The sequence below is a fragment of the Euleptes europaea genome, chromosome 7, assembly GCF_029931775.1.
Source record: "Euleptes europaea isolate rEulEur1 chromosome 7, rEulEur1.hap1, whole genome shotgun sequence".
Classification (NCBI taxonomy): Eukaryota; Metazoa; Chordata; class Lepidosauria; order Squamata; family Sphaerodactylidae; genus Euleptes; species Euleptes europaea.
The window spans coordinates 22,862,380-22,870,407 of record NC_079318.1 but is presented as its reverse complement, the minus strand read 5'-3'; positions in this window follow the sequence as shown (position 1 = coordinate 22,870,407).

Genomic DNA, 8,028 nt, shown 5'->3' with positions numbered 1-8,028 from the left:
CCCTGTGCAAGCACCGGGTCATTCCTGACCCATGGGGTGACGTTTCCTAGGCAGACTCTGTTTATGGGGTGGTTTGCCAGTGCCTTCCCCAGTCATCTTCCCTTTACCCCCAGCAAGCTGGGTACTCATTTTACCGACCTTGGAAGGACGGAAGGCTGAGTCAACCTTGAGCCGGCTACCTGAACCAACTTCCGTTGGGATCGAACTCAGGTCATGAGCAGAGCTTGGACTGCAGTACTGCAGCTTACCACTCTGCGCCACGGGGCTCCATGTTTAGAAGGTTGCAAAATACAGCTTTTGTTTGTCTCTTATCAAAGCCAGTTCTGCAAGTTGTTTTCTCCCGTTAGAGTACTGAACTCCAATGAGATGTGCCATGAAGATGATTCTTTGCCTTTGTATTCTGGATTAGTCCTACTGATGCTAATGGAATTAAAAGTCAGTTAGATGATTCCAGGGTAAAATGCCTGTGAAATTATGCTTAGGAACATTTCCCCTTAACTTAATTGTGTGCACTGTTAGCACTGACTTAGGGATGAGATCTTAGAGCTGTCATTAATATGTACGAAAGAGTGTGGTAGCATTAAAGAGAAATACAGCGAATATGAAACTCTAAATTCAGGGCCAAAAATCATAAGGCATCTTCTGAAAATGGACAAGGTTGTAGAAGTGGCTGTATCTGTTTTATCACTGGAGGAATATCTTTTTGTCACCTTACTTGGTGGATTGTGCATGTAGCCAAGCCATGTAGCCAAGCTATTAGCTCATAGATTAATAGTCCATATGTCCTATACATACAATATTTAGTCATTTGTTGCCTCAAAGGAAACAAAATAACCAACTTAGATAATACTTCCCTGCTGGTCACCTGGAGAACACGTTTGCTTGCCACAGGTGACTAGCTGAGTAGGGGGTTATAATTCTAGCATCTATTAATAGGCTTTCATCCCTTGCACCAATTCACTCCTGTTCTCCCCCCCTCCATCTTTTTCAATTCTCTGCAGGTGTAAAAGGAAAGGCAATACGGCAAAATTGTTGTTTCTGGAACAATTTTCCCAAGGTGACAATGCCCCAATGAATGCTGCTGAACAAGGAAAGGGAGAAAGATTCCTTCACTGACTGCTGCTGAGAAACTAAATTCAGGCTGAGCTGGTTCTCTACTGAAGTTAGCAAAAGTGACTGCAAAGAAAAACATGGTGGACACGAGGCCAGGGTCTGTGTTCAAGGATACCTGTTGCACTGCCTTTTTATGAATATTTATCATTGCACTATGGTCAGTTGCTTTTTTTCCTATATATATTTAATGAATAGACTTAATATCGGCATAAGAAGCACGCACTGCCTGGAAGTGTATATTTTGGATTCTTATGAGCCAGTTGTTTCTTGAATTAGAGATACACACACTGCCTTTTTTTTTGGTCCTTTTTTATACTAAAATGTGTTTTTACTAGGTGGGAAAGCGTGTTATTTTTTTTTTAATCTGTAAAAAAATTATTTTCAGGATATTTGTAAAGCTTGAGTATTTTGTGATGTTTTTTATAATTTAAATTTTTGGTAAATATGTACAAAGGCACTTCGGGTCTATGTGACTATATTTTTTTGTATATAATGTATTTATGGAATATTGTGCAAAATTGTTATTTGAGGGGTTTTTTACTGTTCATGATGAAATTCATTTTTAAACTATTTTTCCAAAATAAATATTATTAATGATATTAATGATATTCAAAGCAGAGATCTTCTTGGCAAAACTGTTGGACCAAATGATGTTTGTGGTGATGATGCTCTTGACATGAGGGGGTAGGGGGGGACAGAGCGTGTTCCTTGCAGTCAGCCTCGACATCTGGAAGTCAAAGATCTTGGCCGGCAACACTGGAGAAGACCCTTGACGGAGGCCAAGACTTGGCATTGAGCATGGGCGTCACTGACTGGATAGACTGTTGGCCTAACTTAATACAAAGCAGCTTCATGTGTTCTAGGGTTGCCAGCTCCGGGTTGGGAAATATCTGGGGATTTTGGGGGCACAGGCTGAGGAGGATGAAGTTTGGGGAGGGGAGGGACTTCAATGCCGTCCAATGGCCAAATCAGCCATTTTCTCAAGGTGAACTGATCTCTGTAGGCTGCAGATCAGTTGTCATAGTGGGAGAGCTCCAGATAGTAGTTGGATAGGGTTGCCAACCTCTAGGTAGTAGCTGGAGATCTGCTATTACACCTGATCTCCAGGTGACAGAGATCAGTTCCCCCAGAGAAATTGGCCTCTTTGACAATTGGGCTCTATGGCATTGAAGTCCCTCCCCTCTCCAAACCCTGCTCTCCTCAGGCTCCACCCCAAAAATCTCCAGGTATTTCCCAACCCAGAGCTGGCAACCCTACACCTGGAGGTTGGCAACCATAATGTATTCATGCGATGACAATAGGTCAAGAGGTCTCATGGAGCAGAACTGCATGTTCAGCTGGGACTATCCCATTGGTGGCTGCCGAAAGTGCAAGTCCCCTGTCCGTCCACTGAGGTTTACTCTTCTATTGAAATCCTGTGCTCTCATGGATCCATTGGGTCATTTCTTTCTGGGCCCAGTCAGTCTGAGTGTTGGGCCCATTCTAGGAACGTGGCAATTTATAGGAGCCGCTTAGGAGCAATGGTTGGTGGGCCGAATCCATTACTAGGAAAGTTCTATCCTTCCTTTGCTGCTTCTACATCTTCTGCTTGGAAGCTGCTCTATTACTGGGTCTGTCGCAGCAGGCTGCTTTTGTAGAATGGGGGGGGGGGCACACGCTCAGAGACTGTCCTGGGACTTCTTAATGCATTCAAAATAATCACCTTACTTGGTTGTGAAAACCCTGAAGTGACTTTTAATAACTTTTCAAATACATTGTGCTAATTATCGATTTCCTTGGATTTTTACAATCTTTTGCTTTGGTCGTATGGCCTGCTATTGCATATCGGTTCCGGTCTTGAGTCCCAACTTCACTCTCCTTGCATTTTGCACACTTCTGAAATTTTTAAAAAATAGATACGGTTGGCAAGAAAATGTACAGGTGGCTTGGACGAACAGCGGAAGTTTGAAGTTAGTGTCAAAATATTAAGCCAAAAGGAGCAAATCGACACCAGTAAATTCCTGTGCTGCAATACTTCAAAAAGAAGCAGAAGAGTTTTAGAAGGAGGCCAGCAGTTGGTTACATTTGGGTACTTCTTGTTCTCAGACAAGCCAGTGCTCTATAAGAAAGGAAGACCCGATGCTTAGTAACAGAGTCCGAGGCCCCAAATTAAGTCCCTGGCAAATCCTACTAAAGACTCTCAAGTAACAGCTGACATGGCTGCTGCTGGAGCAGAGTATGGTGCTAAAAGTTTCAGTTATCAGACTTGGGATGAAGCAACTTCATATCTATCTAGCACTGCTCATAGCTGTATGAACAGTACTAGACAGACAGAACTTCATAGGGTAGGTCCTTAGTAAAGTAGGAGACCAGGTGATGTGCAGTGGTTAGATGCTGATCTAGGATCTGGAAAACACTGGTTCAGATTGCCATTCTGCCATGAAGCTTGCTAGGTGATCTTGGGCCAGGCACTCTATTATTGTGGGCATTGTGAGCATAAACTGGGTCGAACCACATGTGCAGCCCTGAGCTCCTTGGGTTGGGGAAGGTGAAATAAAATGGGATAATTTCCACAGCCTTGACACTGTGATGCTTCATCATAATGCTTAAAATGCTGTCTCATAAGGAATCCATGTATTAGTGTTTTAGCTCACTGTTCCTCCAAAGTACTCAGAATGCCAGACAGTCTCTCCTGCATGCACCCTCAGAACAACTTTGAGATGACTTCATAAGCTTTGTGGATAAGTAGGGATTTAAGAAGAAGAGTTGGGTTTTATATGCTGATTTTCTCTACTTTTTAAGGAGAATCAAACCTGCTTACAATCGCCTTCTCTTCCCCTCCCCACAACAGACACCTTGTGAGGTAGGTGAGGCTGAGAGAGTTCTGAGAGAACTGTGACTAGCCCAAGGTCACCCAGCAGGCTTCATGTGTAGGAGTGGGGAAACCAACCAGATTAGAGTCCGCCGCTCATGTGGAGGAGTGGGGATTCAAGCACCACTCTTAACTACTACACCATGTTGGCTCTCCCTGGCTTCCCTGATCTATGTTTACAAATTCCCAGAGTGTGTTATAATATTCTGGCAGAGCTATTGCTGAAATGTTCAGTTTCTCTGTTCAGGATATGTAATCGTAGCAAAAAAAACCAACGGTGAGGCAGCCAACTGGTTTGGTCTCGTCACAACTTCAGTTTGAATTTTTGCCCTTGTTACAGACATGGTTTTCAAAAGCACAGGAGGATCAGGAAGAAGGAAAATAAGGGAACGCAAACTCAAAGGAGATTAGTTTTGTAAAGTTCCACGAGCCCAAATCAATATAACAGAACACTTCAAGGGGTTGCTTTGAGTTTTTGATTTGAGAACAAGTTATGAAATGCCAGTGTAGTATAGGTGCAAAGCCTGTAAGGTATAGTAGTTCGAGTGTTGGACTGGGGAGATGGGGGTACAAAGCCCCCTCAGTTCTGTGCTCACTGGATGACCGTGGGTCAGTCGCTCTGTCTAACCCACTTCAAGAAGGTGGTTGTGAAGATAAAATGTGAAGAGGGAGAACTTGGAGTGTAGGAGGGATAAGAAATTAGCTAGAAAATTCCCTTAATTCAGTCAAAGGCAAGTAATAACCAATTGATTCATAACTAATTAATAATTATTAATGGATGAATGAATTAAATATAGAAATTATGTAAATAAACAATGCTACTGAAATATGTCAGGAAGCCGTGATATATTTCTCATGCGACCTTTAGCATGGAAGATCGGCAGGCTGGCAATCAAACGAACGCGGTCCAAGTCAGAGTTAAATGTGCTTTGATTGAAATGGGTCTGAGCACGTTTAACATTGTTCGGGACTGCAGCCGTTTACCTTGGATTGCGTTTGGTTTAGACTTGATCTCGCTTCTTCCTGCACTCTAATTTTTTCATGACAGCAAACTCAATGGAATCATAGATTCTAGCATGCTATTTGCAATTTGCTGCCTCGATTGTCTTTGACCTGATTCCAGGAAGTGTGATTGACTAGAATGGCAGTTGTGAGCATCCAGAATGGGGCAGATTTATCTGGGTTATCTATCTGCCAGATGATAAAGTTCTTCTGACATTTCCTCTTGAGAAACACAATACACTGCTTTGTTGAATAGCTGCTGTCAGAGGCCTGTTGTCCACCAACATCAGACTTGCGATACAGTTTTGTAACAACATGTTTTTACAAACTTCAAATGAACAGAAATGTTCCCACAAGCTTTAGGAAAAAAAGTCGGTGTGTACTAAAGTTCATTTTTATCGTAGATGTAAAAATAGTGCAGGCATGTATCCTTATCCAAATTGATAAGCAAAAAATTGGTTTAATATTTACAATTAAATGTTTAAAAACAAGAGCACTACTCCCCAATTAGTGCTTTTAGGGATTTATTGTTAAAGACACCTTTCTTTTGCAGCATATCACCTTTCAAGGTAGTGCTTCCCCTTATCAATTAAAGAGCGAAGATAGCCAAATTCTGCTGCATTTTCTTGCATTCTCTAATCTCCAAACAGCCCAGGAAGAGAACAAAACAATTTCATGGAAGGTCAGACTCCACAGTAAGGTGCCATCACCTGGCAATAGGAATTGTATGAGCAGAGATTGCCTGCACAAAGGTTATTGATCTGGGAGGGGTGTATGCTGCATACTCCATCCTATCCTCTTCTAGCTTCCCCTCACCTTTCTAAACACCTGGAGACAGGTCCACTCAGAATGTGAGTACACCCTGTTCACACAGATAGGAAGGTCCAGAAATGTAACTCCTACTGTACCATGCTAAACAGAGTTATACCGTCTAAGTGAGGCTGGCTCATGGTTCAGAGATAAGCTGAAGGTCTCAGGTTCCAGAATTTCCAATAAAAAGAATCAGGCAACAGGTAATGCAAAAGATCTCTGCTTGAGAATCTGGAGAGCTGCCAGTAGATACTGACCTTGAGAGATCAGTGGTCTTACGCAGTTAACACAGCTTCATGTGCATTTAAATCTAATTAAAGTCAATGGGCACAGAATGACGCTGCTAGTAACTACTGGAGTACTTTCTTCCCTAAATGGGCTTTGCGCTCCTCTTTTCTAATGACCTTTCTTCCTAGACTGAGGGCCTAACTGCACATGATTGGAATTCAGCACTCAAAAAGCAGTTGCAGGGACGCGGGGAGGAATCTGGATCGGGGCCATGGCACTGGGAAATGGGAACTTTTAAATGTTGTTCTTAATAGTTCAAATGTTTTTATGTGCGCCACCTTGGGACCCTGATTGAGTGGAAAGGTGGCATAAAAATGTTTCCGTTAAATTAACGTGGATCAAGTACGATAGTGGGAGCTGATCCACACGATGTCTGAAATGGCTCCGACAGACACGGGGGAGCAGCTTCCTATGGCCTCTGTGAGGACTCTGATAGGAAACAGCCTTTATTTTATATTCATTTATTAATTAAAACATTTATACCCCACCTTTCCTCGTGTTTCAAGGCCACTTGTAATAATAGTTAAAAAAACAATTCCAATTAAAACTGGAATAAAATAGCCCCCAAATGTTCCCCTCCCTCCCCCTCTTAAAAGATGCTTGCCATCCTAAGAGCAACCCTAAGCAGGTCTAATGAGAATCCAACTTGGGTTTATTGAATGAGGCTTACCCCCAGGAAAATGTTCTTAAGAAAACTGTTCATGTCACAAGGGAAGCTCAAGAGCCCTGTGGCGCAGAGTGGTAAGCTGCAGTACTGCAGTCCAAGCTCTGCTCACGACCTGCGTTCGATCCCAACGGAAGTCGGTTTCAGGTAGCCGGCTCAAGGTTGACTCCGCCTTCCATCCTTCTGAGTCGGTAAAATGAGTACCCAGCGTGCTGGGGGTAAAGGGAAGACGACTGGGGAAGGCACTGGCAAACCACCCCGTAAACATAGTCTGCCTAGTAAACGTTGAGATGTGACGTCACCCCATGGGTCAGGAATGACCCAGTGCTTGCACAGGGGACTACCTTTACCTTTACCACAAGGGAAGACTCAAACCACTCGAATCACGCTGGTGCAAAGGATTGCCCTGAGAAACACTGCGAGTCCCTATCCGATCTGCAACATGCCAGTTGACTATCATGGAAATGCCATTCCGAAGAAGCTTTTGCAAAACAGAGACCCCTCTAAGTCTCTGCAGAAATGTTACAGGAAGTGTAATGATGGGAATAAATAACAGGTGCAGCGAGCAGCTGTTAGTGCATCACAAGCCATCTTTTTCAATCAGTTTTTTGTTGGGGATCAAGCCTTTTCTCCCCAGAGGATTTTGCTATCAAATATTCAAAGAATGCTTCTTTCTTTGTTCCTATAACTTGCCCCCCCCCCCAAAAAAAACAGAAGTCATACTAATCACAAACCTTTTGCCTGGTTAACAAGCATTACATTTTCAGTGGTATGCTTTATTAGAACAGACTCCGTCTGCATATTGGTCATTTTTTTATATTTCTTTTAAAGCCACGTGTTACTTCTGGTTTATGCAGTGAACAGTTCGGGGAAATCTTGGGAGCATAATCTTTACTAGAATATAAATCAGCTTAAAATGGGGCCACGCTTCCCAGTGGCATCTTACCACCTAACAATCCTGCCTGGCCATGATTCTTATATGTGGACAGGATAGGGTTGCCAACCTCCAGGTACTAGCTGGAGATCTCCTGTTATTACAACTGATCTCCAGCCGATAGAGATCAGTTCACCTGGAGAAAATGGCCACTTTGGCAATTGGACTCTAGGGCACTGAAGCCCCTCCCCTCCCCAAACCCCGCCCTCCTCAGGCTCTGTCCCCAAAAACCTCCCACTGGTGGCAAAGAGGGACCTGGCAACGCTAGGGTAGAACTTCCTGCATCTTTATTATGTTCCTATCTCAGCTCCTTGGAAGCAACCTTGAGCTGTGAAGAGGTAAGGTATAGAATGAAATAACTGGGGG